This window comes from Oryctolagus cuniculus, chromosome 20 (assembly GCF_964237555.1).
Source record: "Oryctolagus cuniculus chromosome 20, mOryCun1.1, whole genome shotgun sequence".
Classification (NCBI taxonomy): domain Eukaryota; kingdom Metazoa; phylum Chordata; class Mammalia; order Lagomorpha; family Leporidae; genus Oryctolagus; species Oryctolagus cuniculus.
Genome location: NC_091451.1, coordinates 40,217,450 through 40,243,733, shown reverse-complemented (window position 1 = coordinate 40,243,733; position 26,284 = coordinate 40,217,450). Strand labels below are relative to the sequence as shown.

Below are 26,284 nucleotides of genomic sequence, written 5' to 3'. Positions count from 1 at the left end.
TGGCCTGCTCTGGAGCTCATATTCCCAGTTTAGAAGGTCCCGCTGTGGTATTAGGGTGACAGGCAAGAGTCTGGAGGCAGGGAGACAATGCAACCTAAACAACTTAGCCTCATTTTCAGCTGCTCCAAGACCAAGCAAGAGGCTGTAAGATTCCAAGAAGCAGTGCATTTGGCAACTGAAGTTTCGAGTTTGCCCCCATCTCTGGTTCCCTGGGATTCTTGCAACTCAGGACATTGCAGCTCCAGGCCTTCCCAGGAGGAAGCAACCTCGCAGAGTCTAACAAACCAGCACTTTTGGCATCAGGGGACCCACGAGCCCACTGTGAGCTGGCTTCTTGTCCTCAGATAAAAGCGCTGCCTCATCTCTAGGCAAAGCATGCAGCAGCCAGAGGGAACTAAATTAATAAGCTGCAGGAGGAGCACAGGCCCACTCCACTCCTCCCTGTGAATCACCAGCACGGATGCCTCCGCCTCTGTGCTCACCAACAGCGGCTCCAACCTGGGACAGGCAGCCTGAAGTCCACTCTTCATGTACCTACCACCGTCCCCGCAGGCCCTCGAGGGGAGGAGGTCCAGCAAAGGCTTGCCTGTCTTAAACCCGAGTTACAATGCACTGTTTATGCAGGGTCTACTGAAGGCCCTGGGGCTCTTTCTTTTTTAAGATTCATTTATTTATTTGAAAGTCAGAGTTACACAGAGAGGAAAGGCAGAGAGAGACAGACAGACAGACAGAGGTCTTCCATCCGATGGTTCACTCTCCAATTGGCCACATCTGAAGCCAGGAGTCGGGAGTTTCCTCCGGGTCTCTCATGCCAGTGCAGAGGTCCAAGGATTTGGGCCATCTTCTACTGCTTTCCCAGGCCATAACAGAGAGCTGGATGGGAAGAGGAGCAGCCGGGACTCGAACCAGAGCCATATGGGATGCCGGCACTGCAGGCTACGGCTTTATCCGCAGAGCTGTCCCCCGGAGGGTTCTTTTTTTTTTAAGCCAACATTTTGATTCCAGTTGTCACACTTAACTCCCCCTGAAGTGGCATTATTTGTCTTCAGCTTACGGATGGAGAAACCGAGGCTCAGAGAAGCAAGCGTTTTCACTGGAATCAGACAAAGGTCTGCTTCTCTTTACACGCACTACACCTGCAGAAACTTATTTTAATGGTTTCTTTCAAGAGCTACACCGTGCTGGCCAGGAAGACGTCCCTGGGAAAGCACCAGCTACGATCACCCATCCACTTCTCAAGGGGGATTTTTTTTATCTGGTGTGAAGAGCTCTCTCCCCTTTCACCTGAAGCCCAGCTGCCTTCTGAGGCTGCTCTAACACTCTGCCCCATCCAGGAAGCTCTCTGGGCCCACTCCAGGCCACACTGACCACTCCAACCTACATACTTCGTTAGCGGCCAAGGCTGTGCAGATCCCTGGGTTCTTAATTCTCAGCATTCCATTAACTTTTTTTGTTCAGTGATGGTCATACAACAATTAAAAACCTTCTAACTGAAGTTTAAGAGAAATATGCAAAGTATTGTGAGTATACAAGCTGAATAATGCCAGCCATTATGAACAAAGCTGCCACGAACACTTGCCTCCAGATCTCCGTGTGAGCATCTATTTCCTTTCCCTTGGTAAATGCCTACGAGCGGCATTTGGGAGTGTCATCTTGTCATGTGCATTTCCCGATTACTACCAAAGTCCAGTGCCTCTTCAGCTAAATATTGGCCATGTGCATTTTACTTTGTGCAATACCTGTGAAGATCTTTTGATCATTTTTAAACATTTTAATGCTTCTATGCTGATTGCTGCATTTTAGAGTTCTTTTTGTACTTTGGATACACACCCTTTGTTAGATGCATACTTTCTCCCAGCCTGTGGCTGACCTTTTAATCTCCCTTTGAAGTGAGAACTCTGATTTTGATGATATTCCAGGAATACAAGGTTACGTGAGTCACAGTCCTGGCTTCAAGGAACACAGTGCCATGGGGGAAACAGCAGTAAATCAACAGTCACAGCACGGTGGGATTACACGACGATGAGGGCGAGTACAGGCGTCACGGGAGCTCGGGGGGGACACCCATGGCTGCCTGGGTAAAGGCTTCCTGCAGGAAATAAATCTGAGTGAGTTTTAAAGGACGCACAGAGGAGCCGTGGGAGGCAGGTAACGTAGTTAGAAGACAGAGCACACGCAGATGCACTTGGACCACTTCAAGCAGACAACACAACGGCTGGAGAACAGAGTGGGTGAAGGTCAGACCACAACAGGCCTTGACTGTTCAATTAAACAGTTTAGACTTTTGTTTTCTACAGAAGGCAACAGGGAGGCATAAATAAGATTAAAGGGAAAGGTCCTTCATTGCTTAAAATTTATTTTATTCATCAGACAGACTGATTTCCCATTTGCTGTTTCACTTCCCAAATGCCCACGATGGCAGGGACTTTGCCAGGCTGAAGCCAAAGACAGGAACTGGACCCAGGTCTCCCATGTGAGTGGCAAGGACCCAACTGTTTGAGCTGTCACCCGCGGCCTCCCAGGATGGTCACCAGCAAGGAGCTCGAATCAGGAGCAGAGCTGAGACCCAAATGTAGGCACTGGGATATGGGGTACAAGCATCCCAAACCATGGCCTCACTGAGAAGTCAAATATCCACCCTGGGAAGGCATTTTTATATCAAAAATAATAAACTGTGATAAATAAAACATTGTGGTATTGGTGCAGGAACAGAAAAATAGAACAATAAGGCCAGCCCAGAAATGCGTCCACACATACAACAACTTGGCATGCAGCAGCAGTGGTATTAAAGGGCAGCTGGTAAGGAACATGCTATTTAATAACAGAAGTAGGGAAATCTGTGTGACGAACGTGAGATTTTTACTTTATATAACCCACAAAAATAGGCTGCAGACATACTGAAAATCCACACACACACACACACACACACACACGTCTTTGGGGCTGGCGTTGTGGCTCAGTGGGTGAAGCCACTGCCTACAACACAGGCATCTCACACTGGAGCACTGGTTCGAGTCCCAGCTGCTCTGCTTCTGATCCGGCTCCCTGCTAATGCACCTGGGAAAGCAGTGGAACATGATCCAAGTGCTTGGGCCCCTGCCACCCACGAGAGACCCAGATGGAGCTCCTTGTTCCTGGCTTCAGCCTGGCCCAGCCCTGGTCATCGGGGCCATTTGGGGAGTGAACCAACAGATGGAAGGCGGCTTTCTCCCTGTCTGTTCCTCTCATGCTCTGTCACTTTGTCGTTAAATAAATAACAAAACTTTGTAAGGTCTTCAATATTTCTGATTCAAAAATAACAAACTATGTTTATGATAAAGTTAGGAAAGAAATTCTTAACCAAGGAACTGGGGTGTGGGGTGCTGTGGTTTTCCCCATTCCTGTGAGTGGGGTTTACGACGGTTTGATTTATGGATCCCTGGTGGGCAGTGACATCAGCAGCCTGTCCATGTGCTTGGCCGTTTGGACATACTCTCATCAGTGTCGAAGTCCTCTGCTCTTTCTTCTATGAGATTCTTCAGGTAGTCTAGATCCGAGCACTCTGCCAGCTACGCAGGATGTGAGCAGCTCCTCCCCAGTTTACTCTGTTTGCCGAAGAGAAGCTCTTACTTTCAGAAAATCCGATTTAGCCAGGTCATCCAAGGGGAACTCAGGGTTGAGTCTGGTGACTTCTGTGCTTCCACTCACTACACCAGGAGGCCCAGTGAGCCTCCACCTCTGCCAACCGAAGGCTTTCCCACATGTAGTTCACTCATTCAACCACTGCTTGAGTGCCTTGTGTGTGCCAGGCTGTCTCCTCCCTGCCCAGGACAAGAGTGGACAAGACGAAGATGGGCCCTGGGGGAGCTTCCACTCCAGCAAAGTCAGCCGAAGCCTCCGACTGAACTCCTCAACGCAATCACAGAAACCGGTGGGACTTCTGAGTGGGCTGAGCTGGGACTAACTCCGCTGAATGCATACGACCAGAAAGACATCGCGACCTCCTCAGGCAACCCTCAGAGACCGCGGACGACAGAAGGGCAGCAGTGGAGGGCTGTGAGTGGGATGAAGAAAGAACAGCAAACCTTTGACTCCATTTTGCAGAAACATATTCCAGTCTCCAAAGGTTACTGCTGCACCTGAGCTGCCCGGTTCTAACACAGCAGAGCAACGCCCAGACTAAGCCAGGCTCAGCTGTTTGGCAGAAACACAACCAGGAACGGAGAGAGATCTCAGTGAAGCCACAGGCTTTAAGCAAAATGGCTGCTATGCACCCTTAGCCCCTCACCCAGACAGCATCTCATAAAAGTACACAACAGATTAGGGGAGTCGAGATACCCAGAGGTGACTGGAAAGTGGTGGCTGACAGGAAGAGGAGTGCATCCAGTCACGGTCTTGGGAAGTAGGGGAGAGCAGTCTCTAACCGGTACGGGTGATCACTCGCATCAGGCATTGCATTCAGGCTCTGCATAAATACCTCCAAATCACTTTAACTGACACAGTTGACAACAGCTGATTTAGATGCAGTCTACTCTCTTTATAAACTCGAGAACGGGGACTGGTGTTGTGGCACAGGTTAGGCCTCTGTTTGGAACACTGGCATACCATATCTGAGTACCAGTTTGAGTCTCGGCTGCTCGGCTTCCCATCCAGTTCCCTGCTGATGCACCTGGGAAAGCAGCAGATGATGGTCCAAGTACTTGAGCCTCTGCCAGACATGTGAGAGACCCAGACGGAGTTCTGGGCTTCTGGTTTTGGCCTGACCCACGGGGGAGTGAACCAGCAGATGGAAGAGCCCTTCGCCCACTTCCGCCATTCAAATAAAAAAGCTGAAGGACAGGTGCCGTCCTCTGGAGGGGTATCCTTGCCCCCCAGAAACACTTCTAAGTTGCTGGAGAGGGAAATCTTAGTGATTGGGTGAATAAACCATGATCAGCAGATCACGACTCTGAGTCTTGGGTCCTCTCCCTAGGGAAAAAAAAAGTCATATTTACATATAAGCCAAACTTGGTTTTTGAGTTTTTTCATTCTTTATAATACTTGTACACACTTTTGGGCCACAGTGTAACATTTCAATACATGTGTGCAGTGTCCTGATCAAATCAGGGTCACCAACACTTCCTCTTCCTAGACATTATCACCGGAGCCCTGAAGCATCCCTCCTCCACTTGCCCACACGAACCACAGTCTCCCCACTATGCCAAATAACACCAGGAACTCATTCTGCTGGTCTAACCCTGAATTGGTACCCGTTATCCAAACTTCCTCTATCCTCCCCTACCCACTCACGTGTCTAGTAATCTCTTCTCTGTCTTCAGATTGAGTAATACAATACCAGGACCCTGAAGCCTGGCTTTGAACTTGAGATTGCAATCTTTGACTTGTATGTAATACCCTCATTTCCCACGGAAACAAATAGTGTTGCCATTTTTATTTCACTTTCCCAAGTGTGTGAGTCTCCCATGATGCCTCCCTGTGGTTAGACTCCTTAATAATAATGTACTTAACACCCACATTTATAAGTGCTTGAAGTCTTGGTTAATGTCCCCCGGGTCTACTTCATTACTGAGCAAGCTGCATGGGGCTAGTATGTATTCCTCCACACAGCACCCTCCCAGTGGCTCCACCCACCTGGTCATGCCCTGACCTGATTCCTTCTGTGGTCTCAAACTAGTGCCCAGGTTCCAGCATGCCTTCTCCACCTGAGTGTTGGATCCCAACCCAAGTTCTCCCACAATTATTTTGACTCAAGTTTATTACGTGTAAAAACACCATCCTCCTTCATGGAGAAAGGCTGTGGCATCATCCTTGCCCAGGGTGCCCTTACACAGAAGCCTCAACTGTCCAGGAGTATCCCCAGAACCCAACAGACCCAAAAACTCTGTGCAGCTTCTAGATAATTCAATGTCTGCATATTACAGCTCACGTCTCTGTTCTTAGTGGAACCTCCCAGCACTGCTCAGAGCCCATCATGCACACCACGCAGACCTGAGCAATTCATGACTTTTTCGTTGACAAACTGTAAAAGTAGAAACCTAGAAGCAGCATAAAGAGAGCTGACAAATTTGGGTTTAAGCTAACACTACATCCTGGGTGGGGAGGCTGTGTTAGGTCTTACAAATCTGGAGTGCATTGATACCTACATCATACGTAGACTAAATATACTTTAAGTGCCTAGTAGCCGTTTGTGGACGGTGGCTACATACTAGACAGCAATTCTCCAGAAAGTTTACAAGGACCTTCTTTCAAAGTGATCATAAAGGAATCTCTCTCTCCACAAGAAAAGTTAGGAAGGAGAAATCAACATCAGAAGTAAGGGTAGGGCGGTGCCACAGCTCACTAGGCTAAACCTCCGCCTGCGGCGCCGGCACACTGGGTTCAAGTCCCAGTCGGGGCGCCGGATTCTGTCCCGGTTGCCTCTCTTCCAGGCCAGCTCTCTGCTGTGGCCCAGGAGTGCAGTGGAGGATGGCCCAAGTGCTTGGGCCCTGCACCCCATGGGAGACTAGGAGAAGCACCTGGCTCCTGGCTTCGGATCAGCACGGTGCGTGAGCTGCAGTGCTCCGGCCATAGCGGCTATTGGAGGGTGAACCAACAGTAAAGGAAGACCTTTCTCCCTGTCTCTCTCACTGTCCACTCTGCCCGTCAAAAATAAAAATAAAAAAGTAAGGGTAGAGTGGCATCAGGATGGGGGTGACCAAGAGACCAGCTTTCATGATTCCAAAGGAAGACAAATATGAACAGCTATCCACAAACTAAAATAGCCCCGGGAAGGCCCAAAGGCTCATTAACGAATCTTCAGTAAGACCACATAATACAAGGCCAGTGCCGCCGCTCACTTGGCAAATCCTCCACCTGCGGCGCCCGCACACCGGGTTCTAGACCTGGCTGGGGCGCCGGATTCTGTCCCGGTTGCTCCTCTTCCAGTCCAGCTCTCTGCTGTGGCCCGGGAAGGCAGTGGAGGATGGCCCAGGTCCTTGGGCCCTGCACCCGCATGGGAGACCAGGAGAAGCACCTGGCTCCTGGCTTCGGATCAGCGCAGTGCGCCAGTTGCAGCACGCTGGCCGCAGTGGCCATTGTGGGGTGAACCAACGGCAAAGGAAGACCTTTCTCTCTGTCTCTCTGTCACTGTCTAACTCTGCCTGTCAAAAAACAAAAACAAAACAAAAAGACCACATGCAAAACGGACCCAAAGAGGAGAGGAGAGAGAGAGAGACGAGAAGAGAGAGGAGAGGAGAGGAGAGGGGAGGGGAGGGGAGGGGAGGGGAGGGGAGGAGAGGGGAGGGGAGGGGAGGAGTACCCAGACGAAAATGAGTGTGGTGAGACCCACTGCTGAGACAGCCAGGGACAAAGAAGAGAGGCAGAGGCTGCCGGCATCGGCTCTGCGGCAGGAACCGTGCCGGTCCCCAGTGGCTCCACAGAGGACACGGGTGTCTTCTGCAGTGAGGTAACCAGCAGCTGCCACTGTTAGGGAGCCCTAGTGAGGGTGAGCCCTTGGCTGGGGAACTCCCGTCCCGGCAGCAGCTGTCTTTGTGCCACTCCAGCATCAGAGCCACCACCTCTCCTCTCAGATGCGCCCCTTATCCAACCCACAGCCGATGACTCCAGACTCAGACCCCAGCTCTGTGGCTCCGCCACACGTGCCCACGGCTCAGACACTCCACCCACCACCACGGTAAGTTATCTTATACCTCAGGTCCCAGAGCCCGGGTCTCCTGCACGTGCCTATGCTCTGGGCACCAGCTCAGCCACCATAGAGAACCATGTCCCACCCTGGCCCTGGAGCCACTCTAGCTATGACCACACCTGTGCTCCCATCAATGGTTTCCAGCTGCTTCCAAAGCACTCGCTCAGGGAGTGGTATTGAGCCTCGTGGTTACGGTGCCTACGTCCCACATCAGAGAGCCTGGGTTCACTCCTGCCTCGAGCTCCTGACTCCAGCTCACACCCACAGATCCTGGGGAAGCAGCAGTGACGGTTCAAGTAGCACACTCTTGCCACCTGCACAGCAGACCTGGATGGAGGCTCTGGCTCCTGGATTCAGCCCTAGCACAGTCCCAGCCACTGCAGACATCTGAGGAATGAAGATATAAACAGGATTGTACTCACTGTCTGTCTATCTGTGTCTGTCTCTCTGTCTCTCTCTCTCACTCCCACCCCTCAACGACAAACAGGAGTGTCCTTGTTCTGTGCCTCACATACCGTAACCAACACAGAGGCAGGGGTGTCTGCACCCTGAGCACCAGGGCCATTGTGATCCCAGAGCCAAGAACTTCAGAGCTATGCTTCAGGGTTCAGCATAATGACAAGTGTCATCCGAACCTAGTGCAACAGCCAATATGAGTGGGCCCACGAGCTGGACCCAATACCAAGGAGTTCTCGTTAGCCATAGCTCCCTTGGTGAGGGAAAGAGACTGGAAGATTAGTAACCACCACCAATGAAGTTCAAGAGACAAGCAGCCATCACTGACGAAGCCCAGCAGCTCTCCCCACAAGTGCAAACGTTCCTACACTGGGCAGCAGTGACCGCAGCTGACAGCGGCAGAGACGCTGCACGGTTTCCCCTCACTGCTGCCAGACCGTTACAGCCAGGCAGCGGTCACCCTTCATCTCCCTCCCACACAGGGGAAGTTCATCCCACAGCGAAACCATCCCACGACATCTGGAAAAGCTCACTGCTCCATCAGTGTGCATCAGAGTAACAACAAGAAATCCGGAAAAATATCACCACCAAAGGAACTAATAACCTCCTAGTAGAACCCCCAAGTTATAGATATACAAACTTTCCAATAATGATTCCAAATAATTCTTTGTGAACTTCAAAAAATACAGAGGAAAAAAATCAGTGAAATCAGGAGAGCAATAAATGAGCAAAATGAGAATTTCAACAAGAGATTCAAGTCATAAACAAAAAGGTGGAAATCTGAAGCTGAAAATATAATGAATGAAATGAAAAATGCAACAGTGAGTTTAAATAGAATGCATCAAACAAAAAAAATCCATGAACTGTGTATTTGAAAACATACAGTTAGAAGAGAAAAAAGAAAATGGAATAGAAAGAAATGAAAAGGAACCAGCACTGTGGCACAGCAGGTGAAGCTACTGTTGTCTGCGATACCAGGATCCCATACTGGAACACTGGTGCAAGCCTCAGTCGCCAGCTTCCTCCTAATACATCTTGAATGGCAGTAGAAAAAGACCTAAGAACTTGGGCTCCTGGCATTTCTATGGGAAACATGGTGGAGCTCTTGGCTCCTGGCTTTGGCTTGGAGCAGACTTGGCTGTTGCAGCCACTTGAGACGTGAACGAGCAGAAGGAGATCTGTCTTTCCCCCTCTGTCACTCTTTCAAATAAACCAATAAATCTTTTTTAAAAAAGAAATGAAGAGGAGTCAGCACCATGGCATAGTAGCTAAACCTCCACCTGCGGCACCTGCTCCCACATAGGCACTGGCTCATGTCCCAGCTGCTCTTCTTCCAATCCAGCTCTCTGATATAGCCTGGGAAGGCAGCAGGAGGTGGCCCAAGTCCTTGGGCCTCTGCACCTACATGGGAGACCCAGAAGCTCCTGGCTCCTGGCTTCAGATCAGCTCAGCTCCAGCTGTTGTAGCCATTTGGGGAGTGAACCAGCAAACGGAAGACCTTTCTCTGTGTCTGTCCCTCTCTCTGTAAGTCTACCCTCAAATAAATACATAAATATTAAAAAAATGAACACTTACAGGACAATGGCACAGTTATTAGAAGAAATATTTGAATTACGAGAATTCAAGAAGAGAGACAACAAAAGGACAGAAGGTTTATATAAGGAAATAATAACTGAAAACTTCCCAAACCTGGAGAAGGGTAAGTTTCCAGGTATAGGAAAGGTATGGGAAGGTCAAAGGTCTCTGTTATAGGCTGAGGAGGATTTGTCTCTCCAAACTGCTTAAATTTAAAGGTCTTACTGTTCACAGATGATTGATTAAGGGCGGAGACCTGATCTAATAATGGAGACTGAGGGGCTGGGCCAGTGGGAGGTATTTGGGTTACTGGGGATAGGCCCAGTAACTTGGTTCCCATGAGATCTTTGAGTGTTTCTGTTCGAGCCCGGCCTAGGCTATCTGCTTCCTGGTTCAAGACTCGGTAACTGCCACCACACCCACCATAACCAGCCTTCTCCAGATGCTGACTACAGGGCCTCCTGACCTTGGAATCCAGACTGTAGCAGAAATAAACCTTTGCTTTCCCAAAAACTCCCTCAGGTACTTTATTCCATAAAGGTAGACTAACATAGCCTCCAACCACAAACAATCCAAACCAGCCTACACCAAGACAAATCAAAGACAAAAAAGAGGACTCTGCTCTCCTAACCTCTCCTCTCTCCCCTCTCAGGACTCACCAACACAGGTCACGTTCACACCAAAACCAGGAAGAAAGTGGCCTGTGTCATCACTGGGGAGCACTACACCCGCCTGAGCAACAACTGCCACACTGAGAACTGCACGTGGGAGATGGCCACCATCCCAGCGAGCAGCTCTGCAGGACGACAGCGGGCGGTCACATCTGAGGACGCAGACATAGGGACCCTGCGAGAGGTCTCCATCAAGCTGCAGGAAGAGGTCAGAGAAAGGAGAGAGAATCATGTTCCCCGGGCCTCAGCCCTAGATCAGGAGATCACGGAAGTCCAGGCATCCTGATCCCAGGGAAGGCTAACGTCTCTGGAATCTGGAGTCTGTCCGACACTCAGGTCACTCAGCTACAGCTGGTATGAATTTCAAACCACATGAAGTTGAGTCTTTCTGGTATGCCATAATATTTTCAATAAACAAAGGACAAGAACAATGAAAAGAGGATCTTTACAGCAGCAAGAATAAACAAAAGCATTTCACATAAGGGATTCTTAACAGGGCCAGCAGCAGAGTTCTCTGCAGAAAGCTGACAGGCCAGAGAGAACTGGCTGATACATTCAGAGTACCGAAGGGAAGGAAGCCACCAGCCACACAGCATTTCTACCGGACAAAGCTGTCCTTCTCGAAGAATAAAGACTTTCCCAAAGAAAACATGAGAGATTTGTCCCACTAGGCTTGCCTTACAAGAAATGTGACAGTCCATTCTTCAATCTGAGATAAAAGAATGTTAATTAGGGGCTGGCTCTGTGGCATAGTGGGCTAAGCCTGCACCTGCTGCACTGGCATCCCATATGGGCACCTGATCTAGTCCTCTAGTCCCAGCTACTCCACTTCTGATCCAGCTCTCTGGTATGGTCTGGGAAAGCAGAAGATGGCCCAAGTGCTTGGGCCCCTGCATTCGCATGGAAAACCTGGAAGAAGATCCAGGCACCTGGCTTAGGATCAGTCCAGCTCCAGCCATTCTGGCCACTTGGAGAGTAAGCCAGTGGAGGAAGACCTTTCTCTCTCTCCCACTGTCTGTAACTCTACCTCAAGTAAATAAATTTTTTAAAAAATTTTAGGCTGCAGCTCACTAGGCTAATCCTCCGCCTGTGGCGCCAGCACACCGGGTTCTAGTTCCAGTCAGGGCTCCTCTTCCTGTCCAGCTCTCTGCTATGGCCCGGGAAGGCAGTGGAGGATGGCCCAAGTGCTTGGGCCCTGCACCCGCTTAGGAGACCAAGAGAAGCACCTGGCTCCTGCCTTCGGATCGGCACGGTGCACTGGCCGCAGCATGCCAGCCGCAGCGGCCACTGGGGGGTGAAGCAACGGCAAAGGAAGACCTTTCTCTCTGTCTCTCGCTCTCACTGTCCACTCTGCCTGTCAAAAAAATATTTTTTAAAGAATTTTGATTACTAACAAGAAAGTGTAAAACTTGTGGGTAAAATATACAATTTCTGAAAAACTCTAATATAGTAATAGTGGTATATAAATCATGTATATCTTTATGGATGCTAAAAGATAAAACTATTAAAATTATAACTACAATCATTGTTAAGGAATACATAAGATAAATTATGACATCAAAAACATAAAAGGAGCAAAATGTACTTTCAATGTAATCAGAGTTAAGCTGTGGACAGCTTGCAACAGCCCATTACAAGTTTTCTTCGCACAAGCCTCATGGTAACCACAGAGCAGACACCTAGAGGAAACAGGCAGAGACAAAAAGAACCCAAAGCAAACTGCTAAAGAAAATTATCTGATCACAAGAGAACCAGAAAGGAACGAAGAAGCTACAAAGCAACCAGAAAACACTTAACAAAGTAACAGTAGCTCTTTACCTTTCAATAATTACCTTGAACAAAAATGTATTAAATTCTCCAATCAAAAACACTGGGCAGGAGCCAGCATTGCGAGCACAGTGGGTAAAGCTGCCGCCTGTGATGCCAGTACCCCCTTATGGGTACCACTTCCACATCCTGGCTGCTCCATTTCCCATCCAACTCCCTGCTAATGGCCCGGGGAAAGCAGCAGAGGATGGTCCAAGTGCTTGGGCCCCTGCTACCCCAACGGGAGACCTAGATGAACTCCTGGCTTCGGCCTGGCCCAGCCCGGCTGTTGCAGCCACTTGGGGAATGAACCAGGGGCTGGAAATCTACCTCTCTGTCTCTCCATCTTTCTCTGTAACTCTTTCAAATAAATAAATAAATCTTTAAAAAATAAAAACAGAACATTAAGTGACTGAATAGGCAAAAATAAAATAAAAAGTTAAGACTCAATTATATGTTGTCTACAAGAGATATACTTCACCTCTAAGGACACATGTGGATTCAAAGTGAGGGGGTGGAAAAAGATAATCTATAAAACACAGAAACCAAAAGACACAAGGTCACCACACTGACATCAGATAGCATGGACTTTAAATGAAAACTGTATAAGAGACTAAGAAGACCACATTACATAATGATTAATGGGTCAATTCATCAACAAAATAATTATAAATTCATATGCACTCAACATGAGAGTGCCTAAGAAAGCAAATATTAATAGACTTGAAGAGATACATTATGAACAATAATAGGGCATTTTATACCACACTTTGAACAATGGACAGATTTCCAGACAGAAAAATCAGTAAGGAAACACTGAATTTGAATACTTTAGACAAAATAACAGACATACACAAACCATCAAAAAAGCTGCAAGGCATACATTCTTCAAAATAAACTATGATAGGCTACGAAACAAGCCATAGCAAACTTAAGAATACAGAAATCTTATCAAGTGTATTTTCCAACCACATAAGTATAAAATGAGAATTCTGGAAATTTACTAAGTATGTGGAAATTAAGCAACATGCTTCTAGACAACGAGTCGAAAAAGAAATTTAAAATATCTTCAAACAAAAATGGAAACAGAACACACCAAAACTTAAGGAATACAGCACAGGCAGTTCTAAGGAGTTCATCGTAATCAACATCTGCGTGAAAATAAGCTTTCTAGCCTCCCTTGCAGCTAAGGGTAAGCAGGTGAGACATCCTGGCCAATTTCGTGGACGTAGGAAGAACTTTCTCTGGCATCTAGGAAATGCCTCCCTTTTCTATTCCTGCCAGGGTATGCGGGTGTAGACGCCGACGGCTGGGGCAGCCCTCTTGGCCGGGGGTGAAGAATCAAAGCCCCCATGGCAGAGCCACAAGACAGGAGGATCTGGAATCCGACACTGGGTGGCACAGATCAGCTCTGGATCACCTGCTTCCAAACTTTGATGCCACAAGCAAACAAATGTGAATCTTGTTAGTGCCGCTCTGGTGGGCACAGGGGCAATCCGCCCACTTCCAGATTCAGCCAATCCTGCGTGATACTGATGCTGAACGTCCTGAGGGAAGGAGATGCCCTCGACCTCTCCCCAAGGGACTTCGGGAGAATGCGAGATTTAATGCTTCAAGATGACCATTCATCACTCTGACCAGCCACCTTTTGGCCAGAGAAAAGCAAACAGTGCAGAAAAGCACGTGGAGCAAAACAAACATCCACATTCGCACAACATCCCCAAACTGATTCATACAGGTTCACGTTTTATTATTGCTGTAACACACACACACACACACACACACACACACACGCCAGCTTTAAGTCATCTCACAGTACCCCCCCTCCCCACACATCCGTATCCACACATGCACTCACATTCACTTTCCTCTCAAACGCACGCCTGCGCTCCGGGGGAATTCTCTTGGACGGTTCCTGCTTCTCAAGTTCACACGTGAGCCCAACTGTGAATGCTCATGCGTGTCATCACACTGCCCGTTTTGTTCCACTTCTTGCTTTCTCCTACTCAATGTCTTCCTGAGCTCTCCATGCTAACTCAGTCAGATTTGTTAACTGCTGGGTAGCACTGCATTCGGTGAGGGCAGCACAGGCTGTTTACTCATTGTCTCGTGAGAAAACACAGCTGATTCTCCTTCCATAGAAGTGTAATCTTCCCCTGGGTCATAAGAGATAAGTGTGGATGATTTTCACTTTTTAGTAGATATTTTAAAAAAAAGATTTATTTATTTGAAAAGCAGGGTTACAGAGAGGCAGTGGCAGCGGCGCAGAGAGAGAGAGAGGTCTTCCATCCACTGGTTCACTCCCCAGATGGCCACAACAGGTGGAGCTGGGCTGATCCAAAACCAGGAGCCAGGAGCTTCTTCCTGGTCTCCCACGCGGGTACAGGGGCCCAGCCACAGCAGAGAGCTGGATTGAAAGTGGAGCAGCCAGGGCTCAAACCAGCACTCATATGGCATGCCGGCACTGCAGGCAGCAGCTTTACCCACTACACCACAGCAGCGGCCCCAGCGGCAACTCTGAATCCCACGTGGCTGATGGCCCTGCCTCACCACCTCCTGGACCTTCTGCAAGCATCGGTGAGCAGCTCTTTCCTGGCAGGGGGTAAAGGTCATATTTTTGTGTGCTGACACCACCCCCGCGTGACTCAGGAGGAACTGCACTGTCTCTTTGATCGTGCATGCTTTGCATACAGCAGGCACTCGATAAATGCTCCCTGGCTCGTTTTGGTAAAACAGAGCAGAGAACTGAATCAGAGTGGAGCAGCCAGGACTTGAACTGGTGCCGGTATTGGATGCCGGCACTGCAGGCAGCGGCTCTGCTACACCACAGCGCCAGCTGCAGTAGATATTCTTAAAATGCTCTCTCAAGTAGAAACACTAATTTCAGTGCACCAGTCACTACAGAAGTAATTTTCCCCAAGTTCTCACTAACATGTGACATCATCATTTTATTCTTCCTCAACCTGATAAGAAAAAGTTAATGTCATATGGTTGTATCTGTATGTCTTCATCTAACAAAATTGAACACTGTCTCATAAAATTAATGGCCATTTGTATTTCCTATTTTGTGAATTTCTTGTTCATATCCTTTGCCCATTTTTTCTACTGATATTTACTTTGCTTGTGGGTCTTATATCTTAGTTTCTAAAAAATACATTCCTTCACCAAGGTCATGGAAAAACTATGCTTTCTTCCTAATAGCTTTAAAACTGTATTCTTCATCTGTCTACTCCTAAAAATTTGTGGAAATAAAAAATATAATTCCTGAAAAGAAAGCCTCAATTGATAAGTCACACGGATACTGGTAAAGAGGAACTCACCACACTAACAGGAACATCAGCCTAAGGACATGGCTCAGGAAGTAGCAGCTGAAAGACAGAGAAGGGGAAAAATAAAGATAAGCTTAGACACAGGGGACTACTGCAGAAATTCAAACACCTATTTAATCAGAATTTCAAAAGACGAAAATAAACAGAATGAAAAAAAGACAGCACTTGAAGAAACAGTCGCTGAGCACTTTCTAGATCTACAGAAAAACTGCTGGGTCCCATCAACCAGGGCAGAGGCATGTGACAACAACAAGACCTGCCTCAGAGAAATCAGGATTTACCCGCATTCAGGGTAAGGCCACCCGCACAGTCATTTATTTCAAGAGGCTGGAGATAAAGTCCCCGCCCCACCCCAGGAGGGCTCAGCAGCCAGGAGGGGAGTGAGTGCCGGGTGGGCAGCCTGCGGCACCTGCTTCTCAGCAAACGTAACTTCAACAGACACGGAAGAGGCACCAGGAAAATTCAACAGGCCCTGAGGAACGCAGCAGCCCGGGAAAGGCAGCCCAGCCCGGGCCGGATGAAACACATCCGCCAAAACCTACAGGCACATCACGGTCACCGCCAAACGTACTACAGACACTGCTGCTACTGGCACCTAGGATTAAACTATTCACACAAACACTCGAGGGCAATGAAACAGGAAGAGCTGGAGACGGAGACGGAGAGAGACACAGGAAAATATAAGGGGTGAAAAGAATGAAAAAAATCTTGTCATTCAGATAAACTAATCACTAACACTGAGTAGAGTTCAGCAAGGATGCAGGAGATCAACAACGAAATCCATCAGCGTTCCTTCACGCCAGGAAGTACCATCAAAAAAACCAGTATTAACACAACAGCGATGAGTGGCATGGCAATTAAAGACGTCACTCGGGACGCCCACATCCCACACCAGAATGCCTAGGTTCAGGTCCCAGCTCCGCTGCCTGACGATGGGCGCCTCGGGAGTCAGCAAGTAGCACCGCCCACTTGGGAGACCCTGACTCAGCTCCTGGCCCCTCACACTGGCCTGATCCAGTCCCAGCTGTTGCAAGCACTGGAGAGGATGAAAAACCCCTCTCTGACTCTCTGCCTTTCAAATAAGTACAATAATTTTTAAAAATGCCATTCAGAAAATCAACAAAACTATAACATATCTAGAAATACACTAAATAAAATGTGTAATGCTTTCATGAAGATATTATAAAATGATATCAAAAAATCAGATTTCCTTCAAGTGCATAAATTCAATGAAAATGGATAAAAATCCCAAAAGTATCAGGAAGAATTTCAGGGATGCAAAAGTTCATGAACAGCTAAAACAATTCTGAAAAAGAACAAAAAAGGAAGGCCTACCCACTTCAAATCAAATTTGTAGTTTTCTTAAGGTGTAGTTTTACCAAAGGAACAAACAAATGAGATGGAATAGAGCCCAGACCTGTTACTACGTAAACATCTGGTGTGAACAGTAATGGCGTGAGAAGTCTGGTGTGGAAAGGTAGATTATTCCACAGTAAGAGATTGGTAAATATTTAGAAAAATTAAGAGGCAGCCAGACTGCTACCTGGTATACATGAAGTCTATGTATGGACCTTGCATATTAACATGAGCCCCACAACAAGTTAATTAGCTGGAATTCAATATTGAAAAATCCTTAAAAATGAAAAGATAGGTCAAGAGATATTTTTAAATGAAAGTTAAATGACTATGAAAGCCAAAAGTAGTGCACAGTCTAAATATTTACCTCAGTTTATGCTAAAAGTGTGCAGATGATGAGACAATTTTCTAGGAAGAACAAAACATCTACCAACAAGAAATCTGAAGATCTGAGGGTGGAACAAGCAGAGCCACCCTCAATCACAGAGGGCCCGGGGTCGCAGTCATCCCAGGGCTGAGCTGCGCTTCTGATATGGATTCAGGTCAAGGCTAACTCGCCTCTGGCCAAGGGGAAGCCACCGTCTGGTTCAAGGAGCCCACTGCAGTTCTACCACATGCTGCTCACTCGCCAGCTTCTCGACTACTTGGGACAGTCTGAATACCTTTGGGTTGTGATTTGTGTTCTCATTTGTGCTGTGAGTATGGACTTGGGGCAGGGGTTAGTACAGGGTCTTGCCACTCAGAACCAGGTCACAGACCCTTACCACCAGCCTTACTTTGGAGCATGCTAATAATGCAGAATCTCGAGGCCTGGGCCAACTCTAAAAATTACAGTTTACATTTTAACAAGATCGCTATGTATGCCTTAAAGTTGGAGAACCGGTTCAACTTACAGAAAACAGTTAAGTTTACAGAGCTGGATGGTAGCTATGCGGTGGGCAAAGCTAGGATCCCGAACTCTACTTGGAATATCCTTGTCCCAGATTCTCTACTAATACAGGGATACCACTTCATCCCTACAAGTAAAGACTACAACATCTTTTTTAGCTTGAGCTCACTTGATCAGAAGCCTTAATTATCTAGAAAATGGCCCAGACCTAGGAATAACAAAAAACGAATCAAACAAAACGAACCCCTCCAGGCACCAGCACAGACGCCTGAGTATTTACTGATGAGGACCTCTGTACCTCGCATTCCGGCAAGATCAAACACTCGCAAGTCTAATAAACCTGGCGTTATGGTTCCCTGCCCACTGCAGATTGGAATCAGCAAATTTAAAGAAGGGCAAAGGGAAAGAAATAAAATATGGGATTGGGGTGAAGTTTACAATGAGGATTGATGGGAGAAAGAATAGCTTTGACATTTTCATGGTTATTTAGTTTTGCACATCTATTCACACCTCAGAACCAGTGACTCCAATCTCAGAGAAGTGACAGTCAACCCAGTCTGTCAGAATCACTGAGGAGTCCGTTTTGCAAGGGGAAAAGGGAAAAAAAAAAAAAATAAAAGTACCTCCCAAGCCTCGATCTAATTGTTTTGGGGTGGGATCCAGGCACAGGAAGTGGATTAGAGCTTCCCAGGTGATGCTCGGTGGTTCAGGGCCAGTCAGCGGAGGGCCCAGAAGCCGGGGCACCTGGAGAACCTCGGAAGAGGCGCGATACAGCCTAAAGCAATCACCGCACCAGTGCCAAGGGTTTGCTGGGATGACTCTGGTCACCAGGATTCTCTTCCAAAGTGAAAACACTTTGTACCTTTGCAGCGAGGGTGACAGAAAGACAGCCTAGGACTAAAGGACACGGAACACACTGCGACGCCCCGAGTCTACTCAGGGAGACCCGAGGACACCGGGTTCCCCCGCCCCACCTGGGGGCCCTATTATATTGCGGCCTCTGACTCAAAGGGGTTTGGGAAGGGCTCAAGATTCTGCAGCCCCTCCGCGCTCCAGGCACCAGGCTCGGCGCACCAAGGCTGGAGCATCGTGCCAGCCATCACTCACTCTTGGGAACCAGACCAGAAAGATGGCCTCCCCGCTCCTGAAGAGTGAGCGCCACAGGGGCCCCTGGCAACAGGGCGCTTCCCCTCTCCCAGGACGATAGGGCTGGAGCAGCCGGGGCTGCCGGTGGAGACACGGGCTCAGGATGCGGCTGGCCTGGCCCGCGCATTACCAAAGTACAGCACCAAGGATTTGCCACGTGTGACGAGATCCCGTTAAGACACGAGCGCATCAGTTACGGACGGCTGCCTGCCACTCCCCTCACCAACATGCCCTTGCTCACCCACCCGGGATTCACAAAGACTCAGGAAGGAAGGAAAAGCCCACGGTCAGGCTGACTGGCGTCAGAGCCCTGCTGGGCAGACGACAGGCTGGGGAGGCTGGCCTGTGTCGGAGGCACACAATAGCTGCTGGCCTCCCTCTCCCTGGAATGTCAATGAAGAAAGTGCAAGACCTCCTCCGAAGCTGCCCGAGAAACCGCGGGGCATCCTTATTACATTTCCATTTTTTGGAACCCCTTCCCAAATGACTTTCTGAATGCCACAAAAGAGTGATGTATACTCTTGCTCAATATTAAGACGCCCTCATGCAAAAGTGAGGAAATTAAGCAGAAAGGAGCCATATTCCCCAAACACTTACAAATTCACCCAGCCAAGGGGATCCGGCTCTTCCTGCAGGGTTCCTTCCCCCTGCTGACAGAAGCAGAGGGAGTGCAAAAGAAACTGGCAATTCCAGGGGCATCCCGGGTCCTGGAGGCGTCCTTGTGGCCGGGTCAGCGGCCACGCTGGCTCCTGGGGGCCCCCGTTCCTGGCCACGAAAGGCCGTGCCAGCAGCACTGCTTAAAACTGGACTTGTTCATCACTTCGACCTCAGAGCTCTGGGCAAGCCTGAGACTTTCCCAACAGAGCTTATTACCGAGGTTTTCATCTTGCCAGGGGCTATCCGGGTCTGGAGTCTAGAGCCGTCCGCAGGGCACGCAGCCCGAGAAGCGGCAGCTCCAACGTTGACACCAGCACCATCAGGTCTGCGCTGCTGGGCCGTGCCTCTCCCTCCACCGTCCGGAGAGCAGAGACGGACCCCGCAGGCCCAGCGGTCAGGGCTCCCCACGCGGCCCCTCCTCTGCACTGCCGCGACACTGCAAGGCCGAACGTTGCCTTCGTGCTTGAGGGCCAGGGGCACCGGACACCAGCGGCGGTGTCGGGGCCGCAAGCCCGGAGCTGGGTCTGCGTGTTTTCCTCGGGCCTCGCTTTAATTGCCTTAATGGGCACTCGTTAGTAGCAAATGAAGTCAAACTGTTCTCCTCGGCGGCTGTAATTTGGAGAGAGACGGTTTCGGCATCATCATCCGAGGGCTTTTCCAATGCACTGCTCTCGGGGCGGGTGGAGGGAGGCGCTTCCTTTCAAGTATTCACTGTAAATTACGCGATCATTAACGAAGTCGAGGCATAAAGGGGGGAAAAATCCCTGTTTCCTCACCGCGTTTCGCAACGGCTATTAGAGGCCCACAGCACCATCAAAGCCGCGGAAAAGCAGCCTGGCGCGCGGGGCGCTCCGCCGAGAGAGCGCACCCCGGCACCCACAGGCGCGGGCTGCGGACGCTCCGCGCACCCGGGACGCCAGGCCCAGGGGCGCGGGGCTGCTCCGGCCTCGCAGGCCGGGCTCCGGGCTCCGGGCGGCCCGGCGTCGACGGCGCTCCACGCGGGGCCAGAGCCCGGGGCCGGCAGCCGCACACAGCGGCCGACCTGCACGCCCGCGGCGGCGGGGCGAGCCCGAGCCGCCCCACCGCAGGGCCACCACACCGCTCCCGCTCCGGGCAGCAGCGCCTGCGGGGCCGCACCGGAGCCCCAGACGCTTCCAGAAGCCCTGGCGCACGGCGGCCACGAGATCCTGCAGCTCGCCCCGCCCCATCCGGCCTGGCGCCCCGCCCCATCCGGCCCGGCGCCCCGCCCCTCCTGCCCCACCGCTAGGGGGCAGCACCTGCGATCACGCTTTAAAGCGCGGGGGCTCTGCGCACCGAGGGTCGGCGAGTGGCCTCGGGAGGCTCGGAGTCCGGCTTCTCAGACCGCCCTGGGTGCCATGGCCGAGAACCTCCTCTTAGGGGCGCACCTGGGGGTGCACCCCAGCCGCCTGTGGATCTGGGACAAGGCAGTGTACATGGATGAGAAGCGGCGCACCTGGTTGCCCATCATCATCAAGGTACAGCCGGCCCCGGGGCAGGCCGGGCGGCCCGAGGGCAGCCAGGGGGGAGCGCTCGCAGCGGGCTGTCGGGGCGCACGGGGGTTCTGGGGCCGGGGAGAGGCGGGAAGCCGCCCGGCAGGTGCGGGACTCGCCCGGGTGCAGCTGCCTGGGCTCCGAGCATCTCCAGAGGGAGAGAGCGGCGCTGGTGCACAGCCGGGGTCTCGCTGTCCTCGGGGCCAGCGCGGTAAAGGGGGCGCTACCTGGGTCAGGAGCCCCCCGAGGAAGACCAGGGCGGGCCTCGGCGGCCCGACGCCCCCGGAGGTCGGAACCTGCTGTCATCCGGACTTGCTAATCACGCAGAAAATCCAAGGCAAAAAAAAGAACAACCTCTCCACCGATAAACTGAACAAAGTATAAAAGCAGAACTAAAAAGTAACGCTAGGACGACTGCAGACCGTCAGAGCCAGCAGGCCGGGGGGGCGAGAGTGTGAGCCCCCCGGTACCGGCCCCCAGCCCCTGCGGCCCGGCCCCCGCTCTCAGCTACCTCAGCTGGCATTTTCTGACACTTGGTTTTTTAAATACGTACGTGCACTTTCTTTTTTTTTTAATTTTTTTTATTTGACAGGTGAGAGTTATAGACAGTGAGAGAGACAGAGAGAAAGGTCTTCGTGTTCCTTCCGTTGGTTCACCCCCTAAATGGCTGCAATGGCCAGAACTATGCCGATCTGAAGCCAGGAGCCAGGAGCTTCTTCCTGGTCTCCCACGTGCGTGCAGGGGCCCAAGGACTTGGGTCATCCTCCACTGCCCTCCCAGAGCTGGACTGGAAGAGGAGCAACCGGGACTAGAACCTGGCGCCCATATGGGATGCTGGCGCTGCAGGTGGAGGATTAACCAAGTGAGCCACGGCGCCCCCTTCCCCCCCCCCTTTCAAAAGCGAATATGAACCCCGGTCAATTACCTGGAGAAAATCCGGTGATTGTTTCTTCTTCATCTCTGGTTGTGGAATATCTACCTTCTCATTGAACCACAAACTAGACAGAATTTTTACATAATCATGAAAAATGCTGCTCAAAAAATAACCCAGCAGTGAACGTGAGTGCCCCTCCCATAATCAGAAGGAGTAGTATTCTTAATACTACTTAAATCAGCGAGAAAAAGATGAACAAACCAAAGATGGCACCAGGACACAGAAGACCACACACCGATGGCGAAAGGGGGTGGTTTCCACGCTTACACTTTGCACTTTGAAGAGAATCCTTTTTTAATGGTGAGTTTTTATTTATTTCATAGAATTCTTTTAAAAAGCCATTCCCACTTTTGGAAAATACCCACTGGACAAACGCCAGTGCCGACTCGGTTCTAGGCTGAGGGTGTTTGCGGCAAATGGGGTAGCATCCTCACCGCCCGGGCGACCGAGTCCACTAGGAGATGAGTGGGTTCGGGCAGGACCCCCGGCAGTCTGTGTCTGCCCGTGCCCGTCCGCCCGTCGTGTGTGTGTCTCTTCCCTTCAGTTGTTCTCTGTGGAGTCTCTGTTTAGGGCAAACCCGCAGCACGTGTCGCATCGTTAGATTTTGCTGAAGTCTTCTTGCCCTTGCATCAATGCAAGGGATTTTCAGTTCTTGATGTCGCTGGTAGCTGTGGCCTGCACGCTGTCCTGTGGTTCCACATGTTTGTCCTTAGCAGACCTAGGGTTGGGCTCACCAGGGATGCGCTCCTTTGTAGATCTGTGGAGGACGTGGCAGGCAGAGGGGACACCAGCGTCAGCGTGGCAGGAGAGGGGACACCAGTGTCAGTGTGACAGGGGGACACCAGCGTCAGCGTGGCAGGCAAAGGGGACACCAGGCATCAGTGTGACAGACAGAGGGGACACCAGGTGTCAGTGTGGCAGGAGAGGGGACACCAGTGTCAGTGTGACAGACAGAGGGGCCACCAGCGGCAGCGTGGCAGACAGAGGGGACACCAGGCGGCAGCGTGGCAGGAGAGGGGACACCAGTATCAGTGTGACAGGGAACACCAGGCGGCAGCGCGGCAGGCAAAGGGAACACCAGGCATCAGTGTGACAGAGGGGACACCAGGCGGCAGCGTGGCAGACAGAGGGGACACCAGGCAGCAGCGTGGCAGGAGAGGGGACACCAGTGTCAGTGTGACAGAGGGGACACCAGGCGGCAGTGTGGCAGGCACAGAAATAGGAGGCCTGAAGGGCCGGGCCTGTGGGTGGCAGGAGGGATCCGGTGATCTGTGCCTGGAGGGGCCCCGGCAAGTGGAAATGGCAGACACGCCCTGGTCTTTTCTCTCCAGGGAGAGAGCAGCCTGCAGGTGCTGCTGCGCCAGGAAGACGTCCCCCTGGGGGAAGCCGTGAGCCCCAACCACCTGGCTCCTAACGTGCTGCCCTTCATGTGGCAGCTCTACCCCGAAAGGAGATACCGCGGCTCCGACTCCAGTTTCTGGCACGTTGTATACCACATCAAGGCAAGCGTGGCTTTCCCCAGGGGCCAATTGGGAGACCTGGGCGGCCCTGCGCTCCTCCCCCAGCCCCGCCACCTCTGGCCCCTGTTGCAGCTGTTCCTCCCTCCCAGCTGCAAAAGCCGAGCGGGGGCATTTCCACCTGTGGTGTTTTAGAAGCCAGCTTAGAGGGAACTTAGACCTGGATGAACAGGTCTCTCACCGAGGCCCCCTGGCCATGGGAAGCCCCCTGGGGCGGGCGATCACGGGCTGACGGCTGGTGGGACGAGGGGCAGCCTCACTGGGCTGCACCTGCTGCTCCGGGCTGGGGTGAGGGAAGCAGAATTGCCAGGCCCTGGTCTCCAGCTGTTCCCTCTCTCCCTCAGTTCAACAGCACGGAGGACATGCTCCTGGAACAGCTGCCACTCCTGGAATGGCAGTGACCCGGTGAGTGTCCAGGGGGACGGACCCTGCTCCACGAGGGCACTGCTGACCTCCCCCGACCACCGCCGCCTCGGGGTCTCCAGGCGGGGGCCCGGCTTCCCGTGTCTCTTTTTTTCCCTGGTCAGCGCTTTGCACATCCGGGCACTGCAATTCCCTGTGCCCCGAGTGAGTCAGCTGTCACTGCAGCAGTCACTGCCTGTCACCGAGCAGAGCCGGGGCTGTGAGTCGGCGTAGGTTACACAGCAGGTGCTTTAGGGCCAGGCCCCTCGCCCTGTCGGGTCTGCCCAGGCTCAGATGCCAGGCCTCAGCCTTGGGGGCCAGCACTGACCTGCTCCCATGCTCCCACTCACCCGGGGCCTCACCCTTTGCCTCTTTCTTGTCCCCTCCCAGGTCTCGCGCTTCCCGTCTCTCTCCGTCCCCTGGGCCCGAGTCCTGCTGGCCTGAGTGGGACGTTCGTATTTGCACTCACCCTTGTTTCCTACCCCATGTGTCCTCCGCCACACTGCTGGATGAGCCCTCCCCAGGACTGCTGGACCTGCCTGCAGCCCACTCAGCTCCCCTCGCTCCTCAGCACTGCCACCTGCCTAGCAAATGAATGACACCAGGGAGGCCCTGGGCTGGTGTGCCTGTGCTCCGGTGTTCTCCGCTGGTGGATGGCTGTCAGCGTTCCCCCCTCTGCCCCTCATGGTGCATTCCCAGGGGCTGCTCCTGTTCTGTCCCCTTGGCTCCAGCCACTTCTGGGAACGGGGCCTCTTTGCCTGAGCATGGGCCATGCCTCCGAGACCTTGGCCCGGCTGTCTCACTTGGTGCTGTGCCCGCAAAAACTCTACCTGCCTGCACAGGCTCAGGTGCCCTTCAAGGGAAGGCCTGAAGGGGCCGTGTCTCTGCCCAGGACTCAAAAGCCTGCTGGACGGCGACGTGGCCTGCACCGCTGGGGACAAGCCCTCGGGCTGCCACCCACAGGAGGGACAGAGGCGGGGCTCTCCTCTCTGGCAGGTGTCCACACACCTGAGGGTTATGCAGTTGGATGTGATGTTGATTGATTAAATGTAAGGCTGTTCATCTGACCTTGTGCCGAGTCGGCTTCTGTCCCTGACCCAGATCCCAGTGGAGAGCAGTAAGAACAGGCGCAGACCAAATAAGACTCCACAGGGAACAGATCCTTGTGAATTTAATGCACCTTGTTTGTTTGGAGAGAAACCTAGAATATATTTTTTCCCATGTAATCCAACACTCAAAACCCCAGTGTTCTCTGAGGCCTCGCTTGGGAACCATTGTAGTAAGTGACCTCCAAAAGCCTTCGCCAGCTACCCCTCCACGCAGGCCTGCCCTCCTGGCCCCCCGGCTCCCATAGCCTCTGCTGCAGCCTGCTGGGCTCCCCCTTGCCCTGGCACCCACTGGCTTTGTCCATGCTTAGGCAGTTGCTGCTTCTGTTCACATCCCAGGTGACCACACAGGCCCCACACAGACTCCCTTCCCCAGCTCCTGGGTCTGCCCTGGGCCCTGCCCCCCGGTCCTTCTACCCAGGACCTAGGATATTGCCAGGGGATGCCCTCCTGGGGCAGGGGTCCATTCAGTAGAATCCTGGTCTTCCCACTGGTGCGTGACTTTAGGTCACGGCTTCCTCGTGAGAGAGGGGAGGAGGTGATGACACGGCAGGCTGCTCTGAGGCTGTATCGAGCGTAGTGGAAGTGCAGCGCTCCAGGTATCTCACAAGACAACTTTGTGAGAAATGCATCTCCCATTTCAGTGTCTGACCCGGGCTGCTTACCTGGCACCGGAGCACTAAGAAGCGTGGGTCTCAGATGTGCCACGGTTTGAGGCTCGGCATTTTAACCCTGTCCCCTGCACGGTGCTTGGCAGAACGAGAGTCTGGGCTGCGGGAGCAGTTACTGCACGGACCCGTCGGTGGGCACAGAGCATGAGAACGGAGTCGGAGCAGGACATCAGCCCCAGCCAGCTGCCTCGTTTGAGGATAAGGACACTGAGCCCTGAGAATAGGAAAGTCCTGCGAGATTCTGTCGTTTGCCACATCCTTGACCGTGGCCGTGAAGCGTGCTGGGTGCTACCGATGCAGCAGTGAGCACAGCAGGTGCCTTGCTCGCAGGCAACTTTCCATACTCCAGACGCTTAGGGCATGCGGAATCCCAGGAGGAAATAAAACAGGGCGACAGCAGAGCTAGGCCAACCGCAAACAAGTTCTGTGTGGAGTGGCTTTTCAGACGGAACCTCAGACGTGAGAGGGAGCTGGAGTCTGAGGAAGAGGGAGTGGCAAGTGCCCTGCAGATTAATGTGGGGACTAAAAACACAATAGAAGAATTCCATCTCATTAAAGAAACGCTGCTTTGTAAGAACAGGTGACTACAATATGA

The 26,284-nt window shown here is 51.6% G+C and overlaps 2 long non-coding RNA genes across 2 annotated transcripts; one reads left to right on the top strand and one right to left on the bottom strand.

Annotated features, from left to right (window-relative positions):
• Positions 1-683: 683 nt before the first annotated feature.
• Positions 684-20,541, bottom strand: LOC127488136 (uncharacterized). The gene is made up of 3 exons (XR_011385043.1): positions 19,489-20,541; positions 15,492-15,539; positions 684-4,947 (listed from the first exon to the last, which is right to left on the bottom strand). It is a non-coding gene; the product is annotated as an uncharacterized lncRNA (long non-coding RNA).
• Positions 20,542-20,780: 239 nt separating this feature from the next.
• TCL1A (TCL1 family AKT coactivator A) lies at positions 20,781-24,979 on the top strand. The gene is made up of 4 exons (XR_011385042.1): positions 20,781-21,044; positions 23,325-23,682; positions 23,855-23,915; positions 24,303-24,979. It is a non-coding gene; the product is annotated as a TCL1 family AKT coactivator A (long non-coding RNA).
• The last annotated feature ends 1,305 nt before the right edge of the window (positions 24,980-26,284 follow it).